Raw genomic sequence first — 13,661 nt, 5'->3', positions numbered from 1 at the left:
AATATTTCCTACAGTTCAAATTTAGGGAAAAAAAAAAAAGTATGGTCTCACCTTAATAGATGAATTTCAAAACCCTTGTTGTTGCACCATGATTAAATTAGGTTTTTGGAGCAAAAACCTATTATAGATTCATTTAATAGAAGTATAAAAGCAGAGGACAAATAAGGGTATAAACAGAATAGTAATGCAGCATTAAATGACTTTACTTATTTTACTCTTGAAGGTCTAGGAAAAAATATTTCTAGAGTACCATATCAGACTTTGAGTTTTTCAAAGAGGGATTCCATACCTATGATGGGACACTTGTTTTACATGTTCTTAGGAAATACGCCATAGACAATCTTGCTATTTTTCTCAAGTCATTTGTGTCATTTCTCAGATTATTTTTCATTTGAAAAATACATAGCTCACTAAAAAGAGTAGTGGTGCAGTTAGGGAAACAACTACACTAACAACTATAATGACAATCTTAATGAGTGAGAAAAGTAGAATGCCTGTCTCAAATGCAGACAAGTGTTGAGAAGGAGGAAGGGGGGGGGGGGCATTGGTGGTGGGAATGTTGCACTGGTGAAGGGGGCTGTTCTGTTTATGACTGAAACCCAACTACAGTCAGGCTTGTAATCATGGTGCTTAAATAAATACTTTATATATAAAAATAAAAATAAAAATAAACAAAAAGAAAAATACAACATACATTTAGAAAAAAGGCAAATGTTTTTAAAGTGTGAACCACTATTTTTACCAATATAACATAATATAATTTAAAAACTTTTGACAATAAAGATGAAGATAAAAACAAAACATAAAAATGAGACTGAACAATACACCTCATTGTACTATTTTTTCTCTATAGTAAACTGTCAGTGCTATATTCAACAATTGTCTCTAATTATTTTAAAGCTTATTAGCAGAATCTGAAACTCTCAGCATCTCATTTGGTATGGGCATTTCTAGATAAAAAACGCTAAAGTCTGTTTTCAAAAGCTCTTTATCTTTTTCTAAAAATGGCATCACTCCTTGCCCTTTTTATATAGGGCGAATAAAATAGCTCTACATTTTCAGCAGATACGATTTCCTGGGTACAGAATTATCCTGTGACACAAAAGATGAAAGTACAAAATGCTTGAAAAAATGAGCAATAAAAGATTTTACTGAATCAAAATAATGGATTCATTCTTCTATGACCCCACTAATCCAATGACTCAAAAAAAAAAAAAACCACACAACTCAGAACATAGAAAATAATAAAATTTCTCTTCATTGTCTATTTTGAACAAGCCCAGAGATTTTCTAAAAGACAAGAAACAGATATCATCAAAGATAATCCAAATGTTTCTGTAAGGGCCACAAAAGAGCCTTCCTTTTCATCTTGAAAGCAGCCGTACCTTGCCAAGAACTAGAACAACACTTTAAAGAGATTGGCTTTTAACCCACAGAGCAGTACCTAAGAATAGGAACAGCTATCATTTATTGAGGGCTTACTGTCTGAGAGACATTTTGCTATGCATTTAAAGGGTATTTTTGATTTTATTATTTCATGATCTTGACCCATTAGTACTATTAAGATTCTATTTAACTATAGGGGCTGGAAAGATGGTATAAAGGGCAAGTCAGTTGCCTTACACACAACCTCCTGTGTTAGATCCCCATGATTAGATCCCCAACACCTCTTAAGATCTTCTAAGCATGCATAGAAATGATTACTGATCATTGCAAAGCCAGAAGTAAGCCCTGCGTAGTGCTAGGTGTGAACCCCAGCAATAAAAACAAAAAGAAACTAACATTTTTAACTAACGTTATTCATTTTATATAGTTTATCAATTGGAGAATATTGTGATTTATATTCACAGTCTTCCTTCAATATTTATGCTTTTAATATTCATAACTAATGCATCTTTTCATTCTTTTATAATATAACGCAGTGTTATAAATGGCTTAATAATCCATTTTTAATCAACTTCACATTTAGGGCTATGAACTCTATGCCAAACTTTGATTTGTATTTGTAATTATTCAAAGACTAAACATTCCTAGTAATGAGAGAGACTAATCTATGAGAAAAATATGACAAAATTATCAATAAGAAATATCAATATTTTCTTTCACAATTATCAGTACTTGTAAAATCTGAAATCCATGGTAATATCAATAGAGACATTTTATGAATGAGACAACTGAGATTAAGAAAATTTCTCAGGTCCTCTCCTGTCACTTGGCATACCTCTATCCATAATATATCTGTCCTGGGAATGTTGCACTGGTGATGGGTGGTGTTCTTTACATGACTGAAACCCAAACACAATCATGTATGTAATCAAGGTGTTTAAATAAATTAAAAAAATAAATGAAAAATGCTCAAAATATATATATCTGTCCTTTCCCTTTCCTTATTTGGCACCATGGTTTACAATATTTTACTGTTACTAAAAAGGTATCATAAATATCACTTTACCTCTTTCTTTCAGTACACAGAGCGTGTCCATAGTGACCACTTCCCCCTATCATTGTCTTAAGTGGTTGCTTCCCTGACCTATTTGCTCTCCCTGGACAGTGACTACATATCATTGCTTCCTTATTTAGTTATCATTTCTTAGGCCACTTGGTTGTTGTGAATAGTGAGTGTTGTGAATAGAGAGCATATGTCTTTTCTATATTGTGTTTTTGAATCTCTGAACTAGATTTTTCAAGAATGGAATTGCGGGGGCCCGACTATGAAAAACTGAGTGCTGCCTGTGTGTGTCTGTCTACTGTCCTCTTGCGTGAACCTCTTGGGAGTGGGCCGAAAAAAAGCTAAAGAAAACTCGCTCTCCCAGAGGCCAATTCCAGGGTGGGACTCCATAACATGAAAACCGGCTAGGCTTTGCAGAAGCCAGATCCCCTGTTTGTGAAGTCAGGCTGGGAAAATCCACAAAACTATGCCTGCCCAGTGGGGCCTGACTGTGAAAAACTGTGAGTGCTGCCTGTGTGTGTCTGTCTATTGTCCTCTTGCGTGAACATCTTGGGAGTGGGCCGAAAAGAGGCTCCAGCAGAACACTGGCTCCGCTTTGCTACGCAGCCGTGCACTCTTTCTAAGAAAAGAACACCACCACAACAAGAAGAAAAAAATCACACTAAGAACTGTGCTGGATCACAGAAGCAAGCATTTCTCTCATGAATGTCTTCTCTGCTGCATGCTTGGGCCTAAGATTTGATCCTGTGTGAGGCTTCATCCACAGAGGACTCCCCTCTCTTAGAGGCAAGTCGGCCTATCCAGAAAGGGCAGAGCCAGAAGAGTGTGCTGCCTGCATCATATAGCCAATGAATACCACCACAACACGTAGAAAAACCCACAATACAAGTGTGACAATGGGGAAACAACACAGCCAGCATCAGACATAGAGAATGAAGATGACAATTCTGATGACCAGATAATGACCAACCAACTAATCAACCTCTAAGATAAGAACTTTAGACTAGCAATATGGAAGATCCTCAATGAACTCAAAGAAACCATGGATCGAGTTAAACAGAACACTAATAAGAACCAAGAAAATATGAAGACATAAATCACAAAACTCCAAACTGAAATAACATGTCAACTAACAGACCTGAAAAAGTCAGTAAATGAAGTGAATGACAAAATGGATAAGCTCTGGGACAGGGTATCAGAAGCTGAGAATAGACTTGGTGCTGTGGAAGATGAGATACATAACAATTCCATACAGCAGGAGAGATTGGAAAAAAATTAAAGCAAATGAACAGACAATGGAAAAATTAGTCAAAGAATGGGAACAAATGAAAATAGAAGTCTATGATAAGCTCAACAGAAACAACTTAAGAATCATTGGAGTCCCAGAGACCCAGGAAAAAAATTTCCAGGAAGAATCAACGGTAAGAACATCATTAAAGAGAAACTTCCAGAGATAAGAATATATGTGATCAAATCCAGCATGCTCAAAGTGCACCAACCAAAAGATACCCCAGAAAAACCACCCCAAGACACATCCTAGTCACAATGATGAATCCCACAGAAAGAGACAGAATTCTGAAAACAGCAAGATCAAAAGGGGAAATTACATTCAAGCAAGCATCCTTGAGATTTACAGCAGACCTGTCACCAGAAACACTCAAGGCCAGAAAGCAGTGGTGGGATATTGCGACAAGACTGAATGAAATGAATGCTTCACCAAGAATACTGTACCCAGCAAAACTCACTTTCTGGTTTGATGGAAGAATACATGGTTTCACAGACAAAAAACAGCTCAGAAATTTTACAGACTCAAAACCAGTTTTAAGAGAAAAACTGAAAGACCTAATTTAAGACAAGACTAACCAAAAGACATACCAAATTTCAATATAAAGATGGCATTAAATCCCAGGACAATTCTTTCTCTCAATGTCAATGGACTAAATGCACCAGTTAAGAGACACAGAGTGGCTAAATGGATCAAAAAACTCAATCCAACCTGCTGCCTACAAGAAACGCACCTGAATAGTCAGAACAAACATAGAATCAAAACAAAAGGCTGGAGAAAAATTATCCAAGCAAACAACACCCATAAAAAATCTGGAGTGGCCATACTAATATCAGATAATGCAAACTTTATACTCAGGAAGGTTGTAAGGGACAAAGATGGACATTTTATATTAATCAAGGGGTATGTAGAGCAGGAAGAAATAACTCTCCTAAACATATATGCACCAAATGAGGGGCCAGCAAAATATTTAAAACAACTGTTGACAAATCTAAAAAACAATATCAATAGCAACACAATGATACTCTACTTAGAAAACCCTAAAAACTTTACCAAAAAGCTTCTAGAAACAATAGACTCATATAGCAAGGTTGCAGGCTACAAAATTAACACACAAAAATTAATGGCCTTTCTATACACCAATATTAATAAGGATGAAATGGACATTAAGAAAACAACCCCATTCACAATAGTGCCACACAAACTCAAATATCTTGGAATCAACTTGACTAAAAATGTGAAGGACCTATACAAAGAAAATTATAAAACTCTGCTCCAAGAAATAAGAGAGGACACGTGGAAATGGAAACACATACCCTGCTCATGGATTGGCATGATTAACATCATCAAAATGGCAATACTCCTCAAGGCATTATACAGATTTAATGCGATCCCTCTAAAGATACCCATGACATTCCTCAAAGAAGTGGATCAGGCACTTTTGAAATTTGTTTGTAACATTAAACACCGTAGAATAGTTAAAGCAATCATTGGGAAAAAGAATATGGGAGGAATTACTTTCCCTAACTTTAAACTTTACTACAAAGCAATAGTTATCAAAACAGCATGGTATTGGAATAAGTACAGGCTCTCAGATCACTGGAATAGGCTTGAATACTCAGAAAATGTTCCCCAGACATACAATCACGTAATTTTTGATAAAGGAGCAGGAAATCCTAAATGGAGCAGGGAAAGCCTCTTCAACAACTGTTGTTGACACAAGTGGATAGCCATTTTCAAAAAATTGAACTTAGAACCCCAGCTAACATCATGTATGAAGGTAAAATCCAAGTGGATTAAAGACCTCGATATCAGACCCAAACCATAAGATATGTAAAACAACACATAGGCAAAGCACTCCAGGACATTGAGACTACAGGCATCTTCAAGGAGAAAACTGCACTCTCCAAGCAAGTGAAAGCAGAGATTAACAGATGGGAATATATTAAGCTGAGAAGCTTCTGCACCTCAAAGGAAATAGTACTCAGGATACAAGAGCCACCCACTGAGTGGGAGAAACTATTCACCCAATACCCATCAGATACGGGGCTAATCTCCAAAATATACAAGGCACTGACAGAACTTTACAAGAAAAAACATCTAATCCCATCAAAAAATGGGGAGAAGAAATGAACAGACACTTTGACAAAGAAGAAATACAAAAATGGCCAAAAGACACATGAAAAGATGCTCCACATCACTAATCATCAGGGAGATGCAAATCAAAACAACTATGAGGTACCACCTCACACCACAGAGAATGGCACACATCACAAAGAATGAGAATAAACAGTGTTGGCGGGGATGTGGAGAGAAAGAAACTCTTATCCACTGCTGGTGGGAATGCCGTCTAGTTCAACCTTTATGGAAAGCAATATGGAGATTCCTCCAAAAACTGGAAATCGAGCTCCCATACCATCCAGCTATACCACTCCTAGGAATATACCCTAGGAACACAAAAATACAATACAAAAACCCCTTCCTTACACCTATATTCATTGCAGCACTATTTACCATAGCAAGACTGTGGAAACAACCAAGATGCCCTTCAACAGACGAATGGCTAAAGAAACTGTGGTACATATACACAATGGAATATTATGCAGCTGTCAGGAGAGATGAAGTCATGAAATTTTCCTATACATGGATGTACATGGAATCTATTATGCTGAGTGAAATAAGTCAGAGAGAGAAATACGCAGAATTAAAGGCATTCTTGCAATAATAATTTTCAGACACAAAAGAGAAAAGAGTTGGAAGTTCCAGCTCACCTCAGGAAGCTCACCACAAAAAGTGATGCGTTTAGTTAAAGAAATAACTACATTTTGAACTGTCCTTATAATGAGAATGTATGAAGGAAATGGAGAGCCTGTCTAGAGTACAGGCGGGGGTCGGGAGGGGAGGATGGAGACTTGGGACATTGGTGATGGGAATGTTGCACTGGTGATGGGTGGTGTTCTTTACATGACTGAAACCCAAACACAATCATGTATGTAATCAAGGTGTTTAAATAAAAAAAGAATGGAATTGCGAGGTCATATGGAATCTCTTTCTACTACAAAGGCAAGAAGCTAATTTGATTTTTTTAGGCAGAGATTTGAAGCATACCCAGAACTGTGCTCAGGGCTGATTCTTGGCTTTATTCTCAGGGGTCACTTCTTCCAGTGCTCAGGGGACCATTTGTGGTATTGAGAATTGAACCTGTGTTGGTTATATGCAAGAGAAGAGCTTCACAGCTGGTACTACCTCTCTGGTCCTGTGATGTGTTTGAAGCTATCTTTTTTTTTAATAATATTTTTTATTTAAACACCTTGTTTACAAACATGATTGTGTTTGGGTTTCAGTCATATCAGATGACACCCCCTAATCACCAGTGAAGTTATCTTTTAATCTATGTTTTTGTGTAATGCAAAGAGTTTAATCTCATAAAATTTAAGTGTTACAGCATCTTTGAGATTCAAGGTAGCAGGTTTAATTCCCAGGCCAGGAATATCAAGTAGACATAGGTAGTGCCAACAAGGAAATTGCCTTTCAAATAATACATAAATATTTACACATATGTAAAATAGATGTATAGATGCATGTAAATTTCATATTACATACTTATGTAGAAACTGATTCAATAGTCTTAGGTTTTATGCAGTAAAGACTGGTTTTAATTACTAAACTAGAAATGACAGTCTACTGTAATAAAATAAAATAATATTTCACTAATGATCATAAAAACTTAATTATTTTGAAGTTGTGTCATTTATAATGTAAAAATACATTTATTCCAATACTATAACTCTTTTCCTTTTTTTTTTTTATTTTCCTTTTCATCCTTCACCTCCATGTTCTTCTTCCTTCTTATTTTATGTCTTAATTTCTTTAAACCCTCCCTCTTTCCTGTTTCCCTATTATATCCTTCCTTCCTTTCTTTTTCTTTCTTCCTTTCTTCTTTCTTTCCTATTTTAGCACTATTTTTATTTCTTTTTTCTTTAGAGTACACATTGATATTAATCCACAAGAATCTCAATTAAAGTTTGAATTTGAGAACATGTACCTTTTTTAATTAATAATTTTTATTTTGACCAAACTGGATTACAGATCTTTCACAGTAGTATTTCAGGTACATAGTGACATTGAATCAGGGGCATTCCCACCACCAATGTTGTCCTCCCTCCACCCCTGTTCCCAACATGAATGCCATATAGCCCCTTCTTTGCCCCTCTGATCTGCTAGTATAAGTGGACCCTTCTGTGTCTAGCCTGTTGTAGATTCTGTTATATCGATTCTGTTGTAGTTGGCTTTGGATTTGGTGTTCAAGTTTGATCATTTTTTATTTCTACTCAATGCTCATATGACCATTTGGTCTTGGTGCCCTCCATTATTTCCTCCTCAATTTGTGAGGAAGAACAAGATGGTTCAAGTTATGTGGTTCTGTTTGAAGGTAAGAAAAAGAAAAAAAAAAGAAAAAGAAAAAGAAAGAAAAAAAGAAAAAATGAGGGGCAAAAATTCAAACAAGCCAAAAATGGGATGAGTCCTAGAGACTATAAATATCAGTTTAAGAAAAAAAAAGAAAAAAGGGAAGGAAAACCTAAATATAATACAAGAAAAATCGAACCCAAAAAGAAAACAAAACAAACCAACAGAAAACCTGAAAAGCACCACAGCAATAAAGACAACAACCAAACACTAACCATGGTCTGAAATAAAGACAAATCAAAGCACGTGGGAAAAAAATAAAAAAAAATTAATTTGTGATATTTATTTCTTGCATAGAAACTCACATATATTATAATACAGGGACACCTCCTACCTTGAACATATGTCATGTGGTCCCAACTTAGACTCCATGTGATTAGTGACAGTCCAACCCCAAACCTAGATCTCAGATATAGAACCGACACAGTACTCTACAACAGCTCCAGTAACCAAATTTCCTCTGGGAGATTCTTAATACTGCTCTGACACCAAAATGTGCCAGTTTTGGTATGACATCCTGACAATGAGGAAATGGCAACAACTTGGTCTAAGAGCAGGTTGTCTCATCTCAACACCTAACAATAAGATGAAATCAGAAGACACATCATCCTTTAATCAGTGCAAAAGCCAAGATTGCTAGCTACAAAAGACTGACTGTGACAACCATGACTGGGCAGAACCTATCCTGGAACCAATAAAAAAAAACAACAACCTAGTTTAGTCTTTGGCCTACAACCTATACAACAACCAAGATCTCTAATTCCAGAGGCCTGACTGAGACAACTGCAACTGAGCAGAACTTCAGAAAACATAATGAAAGACACTGTTCTAGGCTTCATCTTAGGACTGGTGTAAAAACCAAGAACATTTACCTTTTAAAAGATAATATAGGTCACACTTTTTTTTTCAGGGGTGAGTGACGCAGTACCCCACTACCACAAATTATGCAGTCGAGTTTCCCACATTTGGGGAAATTGCAGGGGTCAGCACATCCGGACTGCAATGGATAAGCCTCGCCCTGGGGAAACCACCTTCGTGATCATGGTATCTCCCCTGCCAGGTAAGTATAAGTCACAACTTTTACTTAATTTTCTTCACTAATTAAGGAATTTTAATTATAATGTCATATCATCCATATATTACATAATCGTATGGTATCTATAGAATCTCATAATTATTTAATTCCTTCTTTAGTATTGAATTAATTTCAAAACCATACTTAACAGAAGAAAAATCTATTAGCATCTTTAATCATAAAATTCTCATTTTAGATGAATAAAATATTAAAATAAAAATTTTAAATTGGAATCATTTTGAAGAATTCTCCCATACTTCACTGAAAATAATTTAAAATCTGAGTCAACTACACTGTGAGACCACAAAATCTGATCTGTGTTCTTTGAATAAAATTATTGTAAACAGAATCTCTAGGTATAGTTCCTAATAAAATGAACTATCTATTCTTTCTGTATTGTCTATTTTTGATCTATATAGGAATTAGAAAGTTTCTTTTTCTTAAAAGGATAAATTTGTCAATATCAGCGAGCCTTCTTTCTCAAGCACTGAATCAGCCCACGACTTTATTCTCTGAAATCCACTCAACCGTATTTTTCCCAGTCTATCTAATAGTAAAGCTGTGCAAGCTGCCCAGGATTCTTAAATATAATCATAGTTACCTCTACACAGAGATAACTGTAGGAGATAAAAATAATTTTTCAGAATATCTGATCAATTTAGAGATCCCATATTAAATCTGATGCCAAACTGTTTTGAAAAATCAGTATGGTGAGTTCTTTTTATGTTCATTACCAAAAAAGTTTCTTCAGCTTTTGTTTCTACTTTAAAATATTAAGACATAATGAGATGACTGCCCAAAGTAATGTGATAAGTATTTATATTCAGTAAATATAAACATTGATTTTGTTCTCAGGCACAACCTATGCTCAGACATTGTCAAGAACATAAAATTATCAATTTGAAATAAAACTAGGTAAAAAAAATATATATAGTCAGTGAATCCTTAATATCTCTATCAAGTCTTAAGTGTCTAACTAGAGTTTTATTTCTGAAATATGAAGCTTAGTACTTCACTTTGGAATTAGATTCAATTGTAAGTGTACAAGGATCTTGCAAAGTTGTGTATATTTTAACAGATTATACCCTTTGCAATTATCTGCATTCCTATAACTATGAGTAATTAAAATATTATAAGCAGACAACTATTTTTCAGAAATGATCTTCAGGGAATTAAACATATAGGAAATTAATAAACTGTTTTGTTCTGTTAAAATCCAAAAATGTAAATCGAGATAAATTTTAGAATATTATTAGATATAGTTATTTATTATAAAAGAAGAAAGATGTCAAAATAAATTATGATGCACACCCATGATGAAAACAAAAAATGGAAGACTGTTGGAATAGCTATGGCAATAAGATTTTATTTTTATAAAAACAATTTATTAGTCTTTAGAGCCATACAAATATTTTATTTACAAAGAATATAATTAAACATTAAAAATGCCAGTTAATAGCTTCTAACCTTATACCAAAAATGGGAGAAAGAAAACAGAAATGTTTTTAAAGAGAAAATGGAGATGGCCAAAGGCACTTGAAAAACTGCTCTGCATCATTAATCATCTGGGAGATGCAAATCAAAACAATGAATTATCATCTCACACCAACTGAGACTGACACACATCACAAAGAATATCAACAACCAATGTAGGCATGGTTTACGGAGAAAGGAACTCTCATTTACTGCTTGTCACCATATGATCTAATAATTCTTGTCAGTAGGCCTTTCCTTAGTGTGGTTACTAACCAAGATCTGATAGTGGGGGTGATATTTTTTAAGCTTAGTTATAAACATCTATTTGGCCTAAATATGAATCTCCCTTCTGCTGTATTAAGTGTAAGCATTTACTTCCAAGCATAAGGATTAAGACAGGCAAATTTAGCCTTGATTAAATTTCTCTTTACCTTGAAAACTCAGCACCAAAAGATACTTAAAAACAACTTTAATCATTATAATCTTTTAAAAGGCCTAGTAGTTTTAAGCAGACTGCTCTGTCAGATGAAAGGAATGTTTGCTTTGGGACATCTCTAAGGGACTCTGAGTGACTTGCTAAGTAAATTTTACCTCAGAGTTACATCTGAAGTGTGGCCTGGAAGTAGCAATGGGTGGTTAAGAAAATTTTTACCAGGTATAGATTTACATCTCCTTCATATAAGTTTGTCTCTTTTATTGCCACTTTTAAAAACCTTTTTAATCAGACCTTAGAAAGTTATTTGTGATAAATATAGCAAAAACTGTTTCTCTCAGGAAAAGAAAATTTGCTAGGAAAACCTGGCTTCTTGCTAAATCTCTTAATCTGCATCAGAATTGACACCTAGGGCCAGGCCAGAGAGGAACTACTTTGAGATGTTAAAATTTACTCTCTTTTTATTCTCTGGACTCATATTTAAAATGTATCTATTCATACAGTCTGCAAATCACCTAGAGCCATGTGGATTGTTTTGAAGATCAAATACTGCATCAAATAGGATAAAGCTTCTGTTAACAAGAGAAATATGTTGTACTTTGCAAATAAACAAATGTGAGCATTTTGTCATACCATAAAAAATCTGATTGGCAACCCCCATATATACCCCTGATTTTTTGACAATAAACCAGAACACTGTTCTCCTGCACAACTTCATATGGCTCATCATATTTTATAATTTTCTGTTCATGCACCCACTTTCCTGGAGAGAGTTCAAAGAAGTTCTTTAATGTATTTGGACCATGCTAGCTGTGACAAATGCTGGTGGGATTAGTTCAACTTTTTTTGAAAACAATATGGATATTTCTCAAAAAACTGAAAATTGAGCTGGGATATGATCTGGCTATATTACTCCTAGTGACATACTGTAAGAAAATAAAAACAACAACACAGAAACGTCCTCTGCATTACTACGTTCATCTTAGCACAATAACAAGAAGCTGGAAACTGGATTAGATTCCCAAGAAAAGATGAGTGGCTAAAACTGTGATACATATACACAATGGAGTACTATGCAGCTGTTAGGAAAAATGAAGTAATAAATTTTGCTTATAGGTGGATGAATATGAAAGCTATTATGCGGGCTTAAATGAGTCAGAGAGAATAAGCATAGAGTGATATCACTGATTTATTGGATATAAGAAAAAAAAAGATAGTGTCATAATAATATCCAGAGACAATAAAGATGAAGGCCAGGAAGACCAGTACATTTTAGGAAGCTTACCACAAATACTGAAGCACTGCAGTTAGGGCAAATAATGGACCACTATGACAATGATAGTTGAAACTGATTACTTGGGACAATAACTGTGTGCTGAACAAAGATAAAGTGATATGCATGGTATCCATTCATTAACAATAATGAAATCCATGCTGTCAAAATGTGGAACAAAACGGATGAGAGAAAAAGAAAGAAAGAAATGAAGAAAGAAATGAAGAAAGAAATGAAAGAAAGAGAGAAAGAAAGAAAGAAAGAAAGAAAGAAAGAAAGAAAGAAAGAAAGAAAGAAAGAAAGAAAGAAAGAAAGAAAGAAAGAAAGAAAGAAAGAAAGAAAGAAAGAAAGAAAGAAAGAGAAAGAAGGAAGGAAGGAAGGAAGGAAGGAAGGAAGGAAGGAAGGAAGAAAGAAAGAAAGAAAGAAAGAAAGAAAGAAAGAAAGAAAGAAAGAAAGAAAGAAAGAAAGAAAGAAAGAAAGAAAGAAAGAAAGAAAGAAAGAAAGAATCCAAGGATAAACAGAGAGAGAACGTGACACAGATAGACCTAGAGAGAAGATGGCCATTCCTATCCTATGGAGGGTAGCCTAGGAGATGCCTCATCACACTTAGGAGGAATTTATCCTGCTGGCATTTTGATTTTTCACTTCTAGAATTTCAAACTCTGAGATTATGAAAAATTATATATATATGTTGTTTAGGTTACCCATATAAAATTTTATTACAGCACCTATAGCTTACTAATATAATGATATAAAATTAATGAGATGAGTATAATGACTCAGAATATCAAAACCAAAAAATCATTAATATTCACATCTAAGACTGATTTGCTTTGGATCTCTTGGTAGAAGTAAGCAATATGATCAATAAATCACTCTTACTAAAAATGACAAAATAATTTAAATCTGAATAATACTTAAATATATAGGATAGAGAAATTCACTTATGACAAAGGGATATAGTTACAAAAAATAACAGTTTTCTTAAAAGTAAACTAAATGAGGTAGGGAATGGAGAAACATGAAACTAAGGCATTTAAGATAGTTCAGTTACTTACGTAATACCAATCTGTGTTACCATTAGAATATTTTATTAAAAATAATAAAATTGTAAGTTGGAAAGGTTACTCTAGATCTTCTAGCATTTTTATTTGTAAAAATAGCATAAGTCATAAATTTTAAAATCCTTTGTATGTGCCAAGT

The 13,661-nt window shown here is 34.5% G+C and overlaps 1 protein-coding gene and 1 non-coding gene across 2 annotated transcripts in view; both read right to left on the bottom strand.

The window, feature by feature from the left end:
* GABRB1 (gamma-aminobutyric acid type A receptor subunit beta1) overlaps nt 1–13,661 on the bottom strand; it is a 473,522-nt gene that overhangs the window by 300,786 nt on the left and 159,075 nt on the right. The window lies entirely within an intron of this gene.
* LOC126033223 (U1 spliceosomal RNA) lies at nt 9,110–9,269 on the bottom strand. Its single transcript, XR_007504344.1, has one exon. It is a non-coding gene; the product is annotated as a U1 spliceosomal RNA (small nuclear RNA).

Source organism: Suncus etruscus, chromosome 16, assembly GCF_024139225.1.
Source record: "Suncus etruscus isolate mSunEtr1 chromosome 16, mSunEtr1.pri.cur, whole genome shotgun sequence".
NCBI classification, from domain to species: domain Eukaryota; kingdom Metazoa; phylum Chordata; class Mammalia; order Eulipotyphla; family Soricidae; genus Suncus; species Suncus etruscus.
Note: the sequence above shows the minus strand (reverse complement) of the source record. Positions and strands in the feature narration are given on the sequence as shown.